Source organism: Marmota marmota, unplaced genomic scaffold (assembly GCF_001458135.2).
Source record: "Marmota marmota marmota unplaced genomic scaffold, marMar, whole genome shotgun sequence".
Lineage (NCBI taxonomy): Eukaryota > Metazoa > Chordata > Mammalia > Rodentia > Sciuridae > Marmota > Marmota marmota.
This window is the reverse complement of record NW_025999961.1, coordinates 7,786,838-7,802,456: the sequence shown is the minus strand read 5'-3', so window position 1 is coordinate 7,802,456 and position 15,619 is coordinate 7,786,838. Positions and strand designations below refer to the sequence as shown.

The 15,619-nt window shown below is 33.2% G+C and overlaps 1 pseudogene; it reads left to right on the top strand.

The window, feature by feature from the left end:
• The window catches only part of LOC125616728, a 39,582-nt pseudogene extending 27,256 nt beyond the window's left edge, over positions 1-12,326 (top strand).
• Positions 12,327-15,619: the final 3,293 nt, after the last annotated feature.

The window sequence follows — 15,619 nt, the reverse complement described above, 5'->3', positions numbered from 1 at the left end:
GGGGGGGGGGGGACTGGTAGAGGGAGAACTGCTGAATTAAGAGAAAGTTTTAAAAAAAATTAATGCAGTGTCCTTGAGTGGGTGAGAGCAGATGTGTTCCAGTGCATATGTATGGGCATGAATCACTGTGACTATCACAGGTCATTTATCCAAAGAAACGGTGAACCTGCTCAGATGACTGGAGGTAGACAGATACGATGACAGATCTCACAAAAGTTTGCTTTCTCTTTTCAAAATGCTTTCATGATCTAGAAAACAAAAGCAATCAGCTAGTAACAAAGACACAATAATCAGAAGGAGGTACAAAGAAAAAATATAAAGTCGAACCAATCACCTAAGACCTTACAAGGGAAAGTGTTAAATTTGTAAGGCTATAGGTACTGGAAACAGAGAGATACTCTGTGAAAGTCCTTTGTGCACATGCATAGGGACTACTTTGAATCTTTCACTTAAATTCCGTCTGTGCATGTGTAAAGTGAAACTCCTTAATGCTGAACAAAGAATGACGTTCATGACAAGAATAACTGTAGAGCAGCTGTAAGTTGAGTAAAGGACAGAAAATGCTAACGGCCAGTGAGTGTTAGCTTCTCAGTAGCCAGAGTGGAGAAATCCTGTTATGAGCAGGAGGACTGCGGCTGAATTCACAAGAAAGCCATGCCTGAGTTGTGGGTAGAATTAATCCAAGTGTATAGATTATGATCGAATACCTTCTAATATATTTTTTTAAATGTCGAAAGAGCCAGATGGTGGTAGTGTACAACTGTAATCCCAGCGACTTGGGAGTCTGTGGCAGGAGAATTACAAGTTCAAAGCCAGCCTCAGCAACTTAGTGAAACTGTAAGCAATTTAGGAAGACCATGTTTCAAAATGGGATAGGTATGTGGCTCAGTGGTTAAATGGCTCTAGGTTCAATCCCTACACCGCGCCCCCCCCCCAAAAAAAAAATTGTTAAAAGGATCAAACTTGCAAACTTTTCTGCCCAAAACTTAATTGACTATAGGAAGAAAATAAAGAGTTTTTAAAGAAAAACAACAAAATTTAAAATTTAAAGATATAAAATAAACTAGTATCTTAAAGCAATAAAAATACTAGATATGTAGAAAAACATGGACTTTATTCCTCAAAGGGAAAAAGAGAAAAACCCAGCAGTGACAAAGGTGATGGTTAACTGACAAGAGTATTAAGATAGCAATTATAAGCTTTTATAACTATAAGCAATTATAATTGATTATGCTCAATGTGCTCAAAGCTTTTTTTCTTCATTACCATGATGAGGACAGAAGTAGAAAATAAGAAAAGGAAACAAAAAGAATTATTACCTGAGATAAAAAATTTATTGTATGTGATTAAATGCAGATTAGATATTACAGAAGAAAATAATATAAAAGCATAGCATTAGAATATGTCCAAAATTGAGCACAGAGAAGAAAGGCTGAATTTTTTTTTTTTAAAGAACAGATATTTAGCAATCTGTGGGGGAAAGTTGTACATTCTACACATTGTAACTTGAATCCCAGCTTAGGAAGGATGGGTCTGAAAAAATGTTCAAAGAAATAATCACCAACTTCCAGATATAAGAATCTCAATGAACCTTAAGTAATAGATGCACAAAGAATGCATAGTGTAATCAACTTTCTGCTTATCATCAATAAAAGAAAAATCTTTAAAGCAGGTAGGGACAGAGACATATTGCACCCTAAAATAGTAAAAAGTATGTTCTTTTCAGAAACCATGCAGGTAAAAAAGATAGGGGAATAATCTCTTTAAAGTGATCAAAGAAAAAATGTCCTATAAACCTAGAATTCTACATCCAGTAAAAATATTTTTTAAATAAAAGCAATATAAGATTTTTTTTCAGAAAGATAAAAGCCAAGAGAATTCACCTCCAGCAGGACTGTATTTTCAGAAATATCAAAAAGTTCTCCAAGTAACAGAAAAATGATACGAGCTCAAAATTTGGATATACAAGGGAACACAGAGTACTAGAGATGGTAAATATGTGGAAAGACATTTTTTCTTAGAGTCTCTTTAAAAAGCAATTGAGTATTTAAAATATAACAAAAGTAATATATTTAGGATTTTAAATATATATAAAAGTATGATAACTAAAAAATGAAATTAAACTTCTCTAAGTTTCTTATGTTATTGCTAAATTTAGATATGGTTTATCCACAAAGAGTTCATGTGTTAGAAGCTTGATTCCTAGTGTCACAGTGCTGAGAAATGGTAAGACTTCTTAAGAGGTAGGGCCTAGTAGGAAGCTCTTAAGTCTCTGGGGAGGCTGCCTTGAAATGGAATTAAAGCAGTTCTGTTGGGACCCCTGATTTCTCACGAGAGTGAGTTATAAGAGAGAACACATTCTGTGAATTACTACTTGGCTACCTGTTTGATGAAGCGGTATCTCCTTCATACAGGCAATCCTGCCATGATGCCAACATAGCCGCTCACCAAAAGCCAAAACAATGGGGCTGCCCAATCTTGGGTGTTCAGTTTCCAAACTGTATCTAAATTAACATATTTTCTTTATAAAATTATTCTACCTCTGGTATTTCTTTACAGTGATGCAAAATGGACTAATACATTTATACTTAAAATAGTATAATATTAATGAAGATAGGCTGAACCAGGCTGAACCTGGAAAAAAAAATAATAATGGTGATAAGACCAAAGTTTAAAAAAAAAATATTTTAAAAGTGAAGGAAAATTAGAAACAAGAAGTGAACAATAGATGAGACACATAGAAAACAAAGGCCAAGATGGTTGATATAAAACCTAAATACCAATAACTATATTACATGTAAATAATTTAGATACATAGATTAAAATTAAGATCTTATCATATTGGATAAAAACAAGGCAGAACTATTTACTATTGAAAAGACACACACTCTTTCTCAGATGAATTTTTCTTGATTGGGCAAAGGGGCGGGTGAGAAGGGGTAGGGACATGGAAGCAGAGAAGACTGTGGAATGAGATAGATATCATTACCCTAGGTACATGTGTGACTGCACATATGATGTAATGCTATGTCATGTACAACCGGAGAAATGAAAGGCTGTGCTTCAGTTGTGTACAATCAATCAAAATGCATTCTGCTGTCACATATTCTTACATTAAATAAATAAATAAATGAAATTTTTAAGAGGAAAAAAATGCCTCTGGGATTTTGAGAGGAAATGTATTGAACCTAAACATCACTTTGAATTGTAGAAATGATAGTATTAAGTCTTTCAGTCCATGAATATCTGATAGTTTGTGCTTCATTCAGTTAATGTGGTTCATTATTACCTCTGGTTCATTTCTTATGTTGAACAATCCTTTCATTCCAGGAATGCACCATCTTGGTTATAGGATACAGGGCTTTGTATATCCTGTTGAATTCAATTTTTGCTAATATTTGTGTGAGTATATGTGTACTGATATTCATCAGGCATACTAGTCTGCAATTTTGTCTGGATTTCATATCAGCATACAGCTGTCCTACTTGCATGATCATGTCAATGTTCCCTTGTTTTTCATTTTTGGAAGAGTTTCGGTATGACTATTCTTTAGTCTTCTCTAAATATTTGTCAGAATTCTCCAGTGAAGGGGCCAAGGTTATGGTTCAGCAGTAGAGCACTTTCCCGGCATGTGTGAGGCACTGGGTTTGATTCTCAGCACTGCATATATAAATAAATAAAATAAAAATCTATCAACGACTAAAAAAAAAATTAAAAAAAAAAAGAATTCTCCAGTTCTCCAGGGAAGTGATCTGATCTTGGACTTGTGTGGCAGGGAGAGAATTTTGATTACTTATTCAATCTACTTTCTTGTTATTGTTTTATTTTGGATTTTTATTCCTTTATGATTCATTCTTATCATATTGTATGTTTATAGGAATTATTCATTTCCTCTAGGTTATCCAATTTGTCATCATACAATTTTTTTTTAATTTGTTTTAATTAGTTACACATGACAGTACAATGATCTTGACATATCAAACATTTGAATCAAATGGGGTATAATTTCTCATTATTCTGAGTGTATAGGTTGCAGAATCACATTGATCATATAGTCACGTATATACATACAGCAATTCTAGTGTCTATTTTATTCTGCTGCCCTTCCTATCCCCCCATTCTCCTCCCTCTCCTCCCCTCCCATCACTTCTCTCATAAAATTTCTTATAGTAGTCTCTTATAATCCTTTTCTATTTTTGTGACAAGAACTATTAACTCCCTCTTTTACCATTCTTGTTTTAGTGATCTGACTCTTCCCTCTTTTTATCTTATTTAACCTAGCTAAGAGTTTGTTGATTTTATTTTTTCAAAACCAGAAACTGTTAGTTTTTATTATTTTTTATGTGTAGGTCTCTACTATTCAATTAATTTTTATCTGATCTGACCTTTATTTCCTTCCTTCTTCTAACTTTTAGTGGGCTTTGCTGTTTTGTTTTGTTAAATAAGGTATAAAGTTGCATTTGCATTGTGTGAGATATTTCTTTTTAATGTAGGTGTTTAATGCTATAAAGTTGCCTCTTAGTTTTGATTTTGCTTCATCTCATAAGTTTTGGTGAACTGTATTTTCATTTAATATTTTTCTCAAGGCATTTTCTGGTTTCCCTTGTGCTTGTGACTTTATTTTGGTTTTTGTTTTGTTTTGTTTTGTTTTGTTTTGGCCAATTAGTTGAGCACATTGTTTAATTTCCACATATTCGTGGGTTGTCTAGTTTTCTTTGTGCTATTTATCTCTAGTTTCATCCCATACTTATTGGAAAAGATATGGTTGATGATTTCCATCTTCTGGAATTCGTTAGGAATCGTTTTTGTAACTAATATGTGATCTGTCTAGAAGAGTGTTCCATGTGCACAGGAATAGAATGTACATTTCCTGTTGCTGGGTGGAGTGTTCTGAGTGTGTCTGTTAGTTCTAATTATTCTGTTTGCTTATGCTCCTCTACTTCCTTATTGATCTGCTGACTGATTGTTGTAGCCACTATTGAAGGAGGACTATTGAGGTCTAAAACTGTGGTGATGCTAGTTTTCCCTCCTATCATGTCAAAATTAACTTCATATGCTTATTAGCTCTGAAGTTTGGTACACAAATATTAATGATTCTTGTATTTTCTTGTTGAACTGACCCTTGTATATAATCTTGTATCTTTTAACATTGTTTGATTTAAAGTATTTTTAAAATGTAATTTAAGCAATCTCTGCAATCTTTTGATTATCATGTGTTAAATATCATTTTTTATCCTTTCATTTTTCAGCCTATGTGTATCCCTAGATTCTAGAGCCAGAATATTGTTGGATTCAGTGGTTTTGAAAATCCAATCAATCACTCTATATTTTTTGATTGTGGAATTTAGACTATTTACATTTAAAGACATTACTATTAGAGAAGAATTTACATTTGCCATTTTTTAATTGTTTTGCTGTGTCTTGTAATTTGTTATTTTTTCCTGTCTCACTTTTTTTCTTTGTGCAACATGAGTTTCTGTTTTGGGCTTTGTTTGTTTTTTAGCATTTTGTTTTCATAGTGATACCCACTCATTTACTTTTGTTCATGTTCTACATGTATTTTGTTTGGAGTTACCACTACATTATATAGCATATTTTAAGTTGTAGCATTCTATAAAAAACTTAACTTCAATTGAATAGAAAATTCTCCTTCTTATGCACATGTTATGTTGTTTCCCCAACTGAATACTTACATATAATATACCCATAAACATATTTTTAGTGTATTTTAAAATTTTTCATCGTTTAAATTTTATTCATCAAAATTAAAAGGGTATAGGCTAGTATGTTTATCCTTATGTTTACTTTTACTGGAGAAACTTAAAGAGTTGGCTCTCAGTATCTGAGCGTTCCTTATCCATGAATTTAATGAACCATGGATCAAAAATATCCACAATAAATTGTGTGTGTACTAAACATGCAATATTTTTATTGTCATTATTCTTTAAACAATACAGTGTAACATTATTTTCATAGTATTTACATTGTACTAAATATCAAAAGTCATCTAGAGATAAAGGACATGTCCTGTTCCCATTTAAAGGACTTTCTTTAGCATTTTATTTATAATGAGCCTTATAAATTTCCTCAGTTTATGATTATCTGGGAATGTACAAACTCCTCCTTTATTTTGGAAGCACTTTTTTTTCTGAATACAGTATTATTGGTTTAGGGTTGTTTCTTCTATAATTTGATAATATACCACTCCCTTCTGATCTGCAATTTTTCTTCTAAAATAGCTATTAATAACTTTTATCACATACGTTGTATGTGATGAAACTATTGTAAAATTCAAGATTTTCTCTTTGTCTTCAATTTTAGATGGTTTGATTGTGATGTATTTTGGGATATTTCTCTTTGTATTTCTCATAATTGGTCTTTTTGTGATTCTTAAATCCATGTGTCCTTTTACTTACTCCTGTTTGTAAGGTTTTGTCATTATTTCTTCAAATCAACTCCCTTTTACTTTCTCTTCCCTTTTCCTTCTGTGAGTTTAATAATATACATATTGTTCAACCTGACAGAGTCCCATAAAATTCTTAAGATGTTTTCTGCCGCAGTCTGGCTGGGCACAAATGCCGCAGTCTGGCTGGGCACACAATCAGGAGCCACCACACAGCTTGCAGATTCAAACAGCAACTCTTTATTCCCGAACTCACACCAGCTGTATACAAACACGTTCTGGGGAAATCCACGTTCTCTGCCCAAATCCACGTTCTCTCCCAAATTCTCCTTCACTGGGCTTCTGTCTCCCAAAATATACTGTCTGAATCCCGTGAGAACTCAAGGGGAACTTAGGCAGCAGGATACGCCCTATTCCCAGCAGGAATAATCTTAAACCTTAAACCTGGAACCTAAACTGGGAACGCCCTAAACACGATTATGTTGAACCGGGAACACCCTAATCCGCCCTGGTCCTTGAGCAAGGTCAACTACATTCAATGTCACTGCAACATGGGGTACGCTGGCAAGGAAATTGTCATACCTACTTGGCTAATGGCTCCCAGCAGTTTTCTGTTTCCTTCATTTCTTTTTCTTTTCTCTTTGACTCAATTTTATTATTATTTTTGTGGTACTGGGCATTTAACTCAGGGATGCTACACCATTGAGCTCCATCCCATGTCCTTATTGTTTATTTTGAGACAGTGCCTCACTAAGTTTTTGCAATCAAATGTGCAATCCTTCAGCCTCAGCTTCATGAGTAACTAAGATTACAGGCATGTGCCACCATAACCCAGCTTCCCCTCTGACTCATTTTTAGATATCTCTCTTCAAGTTTACTGACTTAGATGTTTTTCATCTGCTTGATCAAATCTACTATTGAACCTCTGTAATGAATTTATCAATTCAGCAATTACATTCTTCAACTCCATAATTTCTACATGTATGTCTTTTTATTTATTTCTTTTAGTGGTTTACAACTCTTTGTTGATATTCTAATTTTATTCCTGGATTGGTTTCTGTCTTTGTTTAGTTGTTTATGCGTGTGCTATTTTAACTCATTGGGCAGTTATTTTATTGGAAGTTGCTTTAAATTCTTTGTAAAGCAGCCCATAGATCTGCATTTTTGTAGAGTCAGTTTCTGGAGTTTAGTTTTATTCCTTCTATTGGGTCTTATATCCCATTTGGTTTTTGTCTGCCTTGTAATATTTTGCTGGGATTGGGGCAAAGACAGCCGTCTGTCTTGATCTTGCTTACTATCTTCTTGTAGGGGAAGACTTCACTGATCAGCCCTACTGGAGGTTCTAGGCCTTCATTCGTTTTCTGATCTATTGCTCATCTTTATGACTGTAGATATAACTGTAATTCTGCCACTCTCCTGTTGCCAACAAGTTCCCAACTCTGGCACAGATGAAATATGCATTCAGAATCAGACAAATAGAATTTAGTTCTTCTAGAAGACCCTAGACAATCTAGAATGTTTAGATGCATGTTCACCTTTTTATTTTTGATCTCAAGGGAGAAATCATAGGGAATGTTGGGGATGTTTCATTCCCATTTATTCATGTTATGCCATATATATGGAGGGGCACTAAATACTGGAGATTTTCTATACCTTTTGCTGGAATCCCTTCTTGGTTTTACCCTAGCCTGGGTGCTACAGATTAACTACTGATCTCTTGTGTTCTTTCCGAGGTGTTCTGATTCATACATTGTTGTTTACTCAAAGTCTTCAAAGGGGAAGGGAGGGTCTGTAGCATCCCAGTCTTCCATCTTATCTTATAAAGGTATTTCTTAAATAAGATACTAAAGCATTATCTATCCTTTACAAGACAAAAATCCTGATTCAAGAGGGATAAAGGATTTGAATGGGTTATTTTCAAGACAAAATATAGAAATGAGCAATAAATAAAATCATAAGTTTATCACTACTCATTAAATAAATAGAAAGTAAAACCAAAATATGTACCATTATCTTCACACTTGCATGAGTATTCAAAAGATGGGTAAGTCCAACAATTACCAAGTTTATGGAGAAAGTAGAAATTTTATACATTTTGGGTAGAAATGTTAATGACAAAACCACTTTGGATAACAGTTTAACAGTTTCTTAAAAAGTTAAATGTATACTTAACATAAAGTTCTGCTATTTAACTTTTATGTATTTACTGAAGTGAAGTGAAAATACACAACACAGAAACACATAAATTCTAACACTCAATGCAGTTTTATTAGTAGTCAAATACCAGAAAAATGAAAATGCTCAATAAGTAAATGGATAAATACAGCATACCAAAGGGACTGAGAATATAACTCAGTGGTGAGCACTTGCCTAGCAGAAGCAAAGTCCTGGGTTCAATGTCCAATACTGCAGAAGAATTTTTACAAACAATATAAAATGATATGAACAAACTGCTAATGCATGGAAAGAGATGAATTCATCTTAAAGTAATGTGCTGAATGGAAGATGCCAGACCCAAAGCAAATTACTATCTGATTTTGTATATGAAACTCTAGAAAAAAGGCAATAAAAGAAAATAAAACCAGATATGGGTAATTCATCTTAATAATCCTTGAATGGGATATATTCATTCTCTATCTATTCACATCTTTAAAATTTTTTATTTGGCACTATTTCTTAACATTAAATTATTCCCAATATTATTATTATTCCAATTAGTGTCCTATGCACTTTCAGGTTCCACACCTATAGAGTCAATAATCTGAGGATCAAAAACATTCAGAAAAAAATAATTGTGTCTGCAATGAACATTTACAGAGGTTTTTTCTTGTCAATATTTCATAAACACTACAGTGTTACAACTTATGTAGTATTTAAATTGCATTAGGCATATAAGCAATCTAGGAATGGCTTCAGTATACAGGATGATGTGCATAGGTGACATGTAAATTCAAAACCATGTTATATAAGGGAATTGAACATTCGTGGATTTTTGGTATTCACAAGAGGTCTCAAGGGAGATTAGTGAAGTCTTTCCCTACAAGAAGGTAATAAGCAAGATCAAGAAAAATGGCTGTGTTTTTAAATGCCCCAATCCCAGCAAATTATTACAAGGCAGACAAAAACCAAATGGGATATAAAACCCAATAGAAGGAATAAAATTAAACTCCAGAAACTGACTCTACAGAAATGAATACTAAGGATTAATGTGTATATTTTGCCCCCTTTGTCTACACAAAATTCGAACTACAGAAGCTGACCCATTTTTTCATAAATTAAATTATTGTCATTTCTCCAGATAAAATTACATAAAATGATGAGAAATTTTTAATTCAAGAAATAAATTGTTTAGTTACCTTAATTAAAAATTAACCTAGATTTTAATCCAATATGTGTTTACACTACTTATATATGTATGTATTTATATGCTGGAGATGTAAGGGCATTATTCTTAAAGATATGAGTTAAGATATTTTTAATTACTCATGTATCATGTTTGCTGACCTGATACCCACATTTAAGAAAATTACATATTTTTTTCTATATTACAATTAAAAAATTATTTGAACTTTTCTTAATAAGAGCTTTTCACTAAATAATGTAGATTATTTCCTAACTAAGAATAGATTTGGCTATCTGGATTCTATACAATTTCATTGACTGAACTGAAATTGAAAAATGTGTAACCGTTTTTTTACATCTCTCCTACAGTCTAGGGGTTGAATGGAAAAATCTGCATTATGTTCTGAGCTACTTTAGTTCTCTTATTAAGCACAGAGGAAAGCAGAAGAATCTTATTTAATCTAAACATGAGTTCAGACACTGTTCACATATTCTTTCCTACTCATAGACTGAATTTTTTTTTTCCAGAACCAGGTTTTCTATTCATTTTTCACATTGATTGTCTTCAGACCCAGACAGGATTAAAAATTATAAAGTTTCACCTGTGCTCCTACTTTTAAACAATGTATCAAAGTTTTGCTGAGCCTTAGAAAGTATACTGAAGGTTTATTGTATGTTTAGGGCAAAGGTTGACTTCTTTTCTTATTACAAATTATTTTCCTACCTCAATCTTCCTGTGAAACAAGAGGCAGAAATTCCCTTCGGAAAGGCATACCCTTGTAGTGATAGAGAATTGCAAGTCAAACAACCAGGGCTCAGGAAAAATAAAAGTCAATAGCATGTGACCTTATTTGCATGTGCATCCCATCAAACAATACTATCTAAGTTTAATGGCTTAGTGAGAAAATATTTTTTTCCATTTAATCTTCACAGCATGTTCTCGCTTCTATTTTTTTCCTAATCTCAACAAGGTTAAAATTTTTCCCTGAAATAGGATCTGAACAAAAATAATGTTTGTATTAAAAGACAGGATATGTGAGATTCATCTTATATATGCAAATCTGCTTAACCTGTTAATAAAGAATGGCTTACAACTTGACAAAATTCTGGCTTTTAATATTAGACAACATGAAGATAACAATTCAGGCAATCTATGATCATTAATTTTCAGCATCCAAAAATAAGTAAGTGAATTATCAACATTATTTGAGAACAATGCAACCATCCCCCCAAAAAAATATAGAACAAAATCAAAGAAATAACTATATATTTGTGCTTACTTAGGTATAACAAAATATTAGCATGCATAATTAAGCTTGCAAAAATAAAATAATCACAGTTTCTGTGAGAAGTCAGGTCATATTGGTATCATTACTGATATATTCATCTATCTATCAAGATCAAGGTTAATAATTAATTTATGTAAATTACAGACAAAATATTTAGTGTACACAAATGAAAGCTTATAAATTTTCAAATGTTTTTATAGAAACTTAATTGCCTCCTTTAGAAGAGTTTTTAAAAAATAGATCAATGACTAAATCTTTATAAATGGAACATTAACATGAGATTAATATCTGTATCCAAATCTAAAATGTTTTGAAGTTTGAACAAATGTGAATTGAGTGTATGTTTGTAATGAAAGAACTTCACGTGGAAAACAATTGTAAATTTTAGCAGTGTGGTTGGTTTTATTTGATTACTAACTCAGGTAAAGAATTATTTTAAGGGAACATTAGTGTTGTTTCAGTTGATCGTGTCTTCTGGTGTATTACCAGCCTTTGACTCCATGCTCTGTGCATGATTACTCTATAGTACAACCACATGAGGATACACTCCATGGAAAGTACTTGCCTGAAACTGGAGACCCAAAGATAACTTAAGAACATACTTACTTTCGTAACTCTTAGTATAATGAGCCTTATAAATTTGAAATACTAGAAAGCGAGGGCTGAAAATTTTCAATCTCTAAAACAAAAAGATCTTAAGGCTTCTTATATTTATTTCCAGAGTCTTTTGAGAAATGATCCATATTTTAATCTTTTGGCTAGATGTTATTTTTAGTTTGACTTATTCTTATTAAAGTAATACATGTACATAATTTAAAATCAAATGAGCTTGAAATAAAAGTCAATGGTTTCCTCCTCTACTGCTCACTCTCTGTTACTCCTACTGGAGGACCCACTATTGCTTATTTATGCATTTTCATTTTAATAAAGGCTATTTTCAAATAGCCCAGTATTCTTGTGCAATCATTAAACACTTTAAAATAAAAATACACTAGCTCTTTCCCTCAGCTTAGGCTTTGGTGGATCCTGCAGCTCTGGCCAAGATTAAGGCTCAGGACTTAGTGGCAAAGAGGAGGAGCTCCCGAAAAAGATGGATGACCTGATAGTGGAATTGTTCCAGGTGAGTATCACCAAAGTGACAGGCATCGCGGTGTCTAAGCCCTTAGACCTGTGGCCCAAGAAGACACGGTATGCGCCACAGGCTCAAAAAGTAAGAGGAGAACCTGAAGACCTAGAAGCAGCAGTAGACAGAGAGGCTGCACCCTCAGCGCAAGTTTGTGGTCAAAGCCTGAGTTTCATGGTGCAATAAAACAATAAATAAATAAATATACTAGCTAATATATACTTTTTGTCACCATTTTATAACATTAAGGATAAAATTTATGTTCTGCTGCATAATTATAATTAGACTGCTCTTTGTCCACTAGTTGGTTTTAAATTTTGAAAACTTAAATCTGACTATGAATTATTCATAATTTAATAATATGGATCAATGTGGTGTCATGTAGTATGCTCTCATTACCCTTTGTTTCTTGAACAATTATGTACTCTGTATTTCTATTCGCATTCTTAAGTGAGTTAAAAAGCTAGGTTATAATACATTTTGTATGGATTATTTTTCATATTTTCTTTTCTCCAAAAACAGCTTCTTATAATTTATTGCATTCACATTCACAAGATTATATTCTTCAAATTTATTTCTATTCTCTTAATTATCTGTTTGCAAGAGGACCAGTTTCTGTTTATCTAAATTTTTTTCAAAATTTTCACAATTGTTTTTATTTCTATCCATCCGTATTTAAGAATGAAGCAAGAGAAAGGCTGTTGGTATCTCTCAGTAGCTTAGTGGGTGCTGTTGACTGGCAGAATTTGTATGGGAATAGAAGCTAGGCAACTATGTCATGAGGGAATCCCAACTAGAATGGAAAGGGCTTTATTTGGCAGCACAAATACCCACACTAGCTTACGTGCCATCTCATACTCACTAATATGTTCATAAGATGTATCTTTTTAATATGGGTGTGTTTGAATTATTTGCCTGGTGAGAACGTAAACACAAAGCCTCTGTTTATTCTTATGCAGTGTGAGGAGAAGCAACTATGTCCTAGAGATCCCCTGAATTCCTCCTCTGTTTCTCCCCATTATTAACTCTGCCCTCCACCTGTCTCTGAACCAGAAGCCTGTGCTGGTTTTGCTAAGCAGGCCCCATTTTCCAGCTGCCCTTTCTCACTCCATTTCCTCCATCACTCCTCTTCCATAGGCCATGCCTTCTACTGTTTCCCTTCATTCTCCTTGTGAGGGAGTCTCAGGAAGGATGGACTACAAACACTCGTTCTGCCTAAGACAGTGAGTGATCTAACTCATAATTCTCCATCTGTGGACGGGGGTTCGGGAATTTGGTTTAAATTAGCATTCCTCTTACTGTGTACCTCAGAATACTTGTTCTATTAAGAATTCATAGGTATTATATGATTAAATAATAGATGATGAATAATATATTTTCCACTAGAGACTTACATACACTTTAGTATATAAAATATCCCTGAAAATCCAGTAAATGAACCTGCTTAACATTTTGGAACCTGACATTACTCAGCACAGGAATCCATAATTAATGAAGAACCTACAATATCTTTTAAGGACAAGTGGTCTTTACTAATTTTATACATTATGATTATATATAATAATAAAATCATAGGAAAAGTCTGACAAAAGTCCTTGAATAGAAAATAGGAAACTTTATAGCATATTTGATGAATTTTTAAGAAATTGCTGGAAAGAAAATTGTACAATCAATTAACAGAAGTACTAAAAAGAAAAGACTCTATGGATAGAATCTATTTTCTGTAAATATTTTTAAAACATTAAGATACCTGATTACAAATATATTCCAGTTTTTAGGACCTGTAAATTATTCTTGATAATAAGGTAATGTATATTTATCATAAGATAATATAACACTTATTTTCAACTTGTAGTATATCATGACTACCAGTTAATAATAATATAAATTCATATTTTTATCGGTACATAATAATTACAAGAACTGTGGATTTCATTGTTTTATTTGTATATTCTCAGAACATACCTTGGTCAATTTTGTTCTCCAGCATCTCTGGCCCTTCCCTCTTTACTTTCTTGATTCATTTCCTCTACTCTAATAGTCTCCCTTCTATTTTCAAGAGATGCATTTTTTTTTCCTTTTTTCTCTAACCTTCACATATGAGACAAAACATATGAGCCTCGACTTTCTGAGTCTGAATTATTTTGCTTAACTTGGTGTTATCCAGTTTCAATTTTCCTGAAAACAAAATGATTTTATTCCTTCTTTATGGCTAAGATTTCATTGTGTATATATACCACATTTGCTTTATCCATTCTTTTCTTGGTGGACACCTAGACTGCTTTCGTAGCTTGGATATTGTGAATTCTGTTGTGATAAAATCTCTTTGTGGAGAGATGCCTACATACCCATGCATGCAGACTTACTAAGGAGTGGTATAGCTGGATCATATTACAGTTCCATTCCTAGTATTTTGAGGGAACTGCATACCTATTTGCATAGTGTCAGTACTACTTGATATTCCCACAGTGTACAAGAGATCTCTTTACTCTGCATCCATGCCAGCATTTATTATTCATATCCTTGATGACTTCTGTTCTAACTTCAATAGTATTAAATATCAATGTAGTTTTTATTTGCATTTCTGTAACTGCTGGACATGTTGAATTTTTTTTTTCACATAATTGTTGGCCATTTGTACTTCTTTGGAGAAGGTTGTATTTAGCTTATTGGTTCATTTATTGATGAGGTTATTTGTTTTCTGGCATTGTTTTTTGAGTTCTTTACATATTCTAGATATTCATCCATTGCCAGAAGAAAAACTGGTGAAAATTTTCTCCACTCCGTAGGTCCTATCTTCACACTGCTGATTGCCTTCTTGGCTCTACAGAAGCTTTTTAGTTTGATGCTACCCAGCTTGTTGATTCTTTCCTAAGCTCTAGGAGTCTTATTTAGGAAGTTGCTGCCTATGACACTGTGTTGGAGTGTTTCCCCCATGTTTTCACTTGACAGTTGAAAAGTTTCCAGCCTTATTCCAAGATCTTTAGTCCATTTTGAGTTGAAAGTTGAAAGTTTTTGGCACCTTCACAAATGATCATGTGACACTAACACTGTGGGTTTGTTTCTTCTATTCTTTTGCCATTGGTTCTTGAGTCTATTTTTATGAGAGCACCAGGCTGTTTTTCTTACCATGTCTCTGTACTATTACTTGAAGTTGACTATTATGATACCTATGAGTTGACTCATTTTGCTCATAATTACTTTGTCTATTCTGGGTCTTTCATTCTCCCATATAAATTTCAGGACGTTTTTTTCTAGTTCTGAGAAGAATATCATGGGTACTTCTATGGGAATGCATGGAATATGCATATCACTTTCAGTAATATTGCGATTTAAACAATGTAATTTTGCCTGTCTACAAACATGAGATGTCGTTCCATCTTCTGGTGTCTTCTTTGATCTCCATTTTCAGCATTCTATAATGTTCATTGAATAGGCCTTTTAGCTCTTTGCTTAGATTAA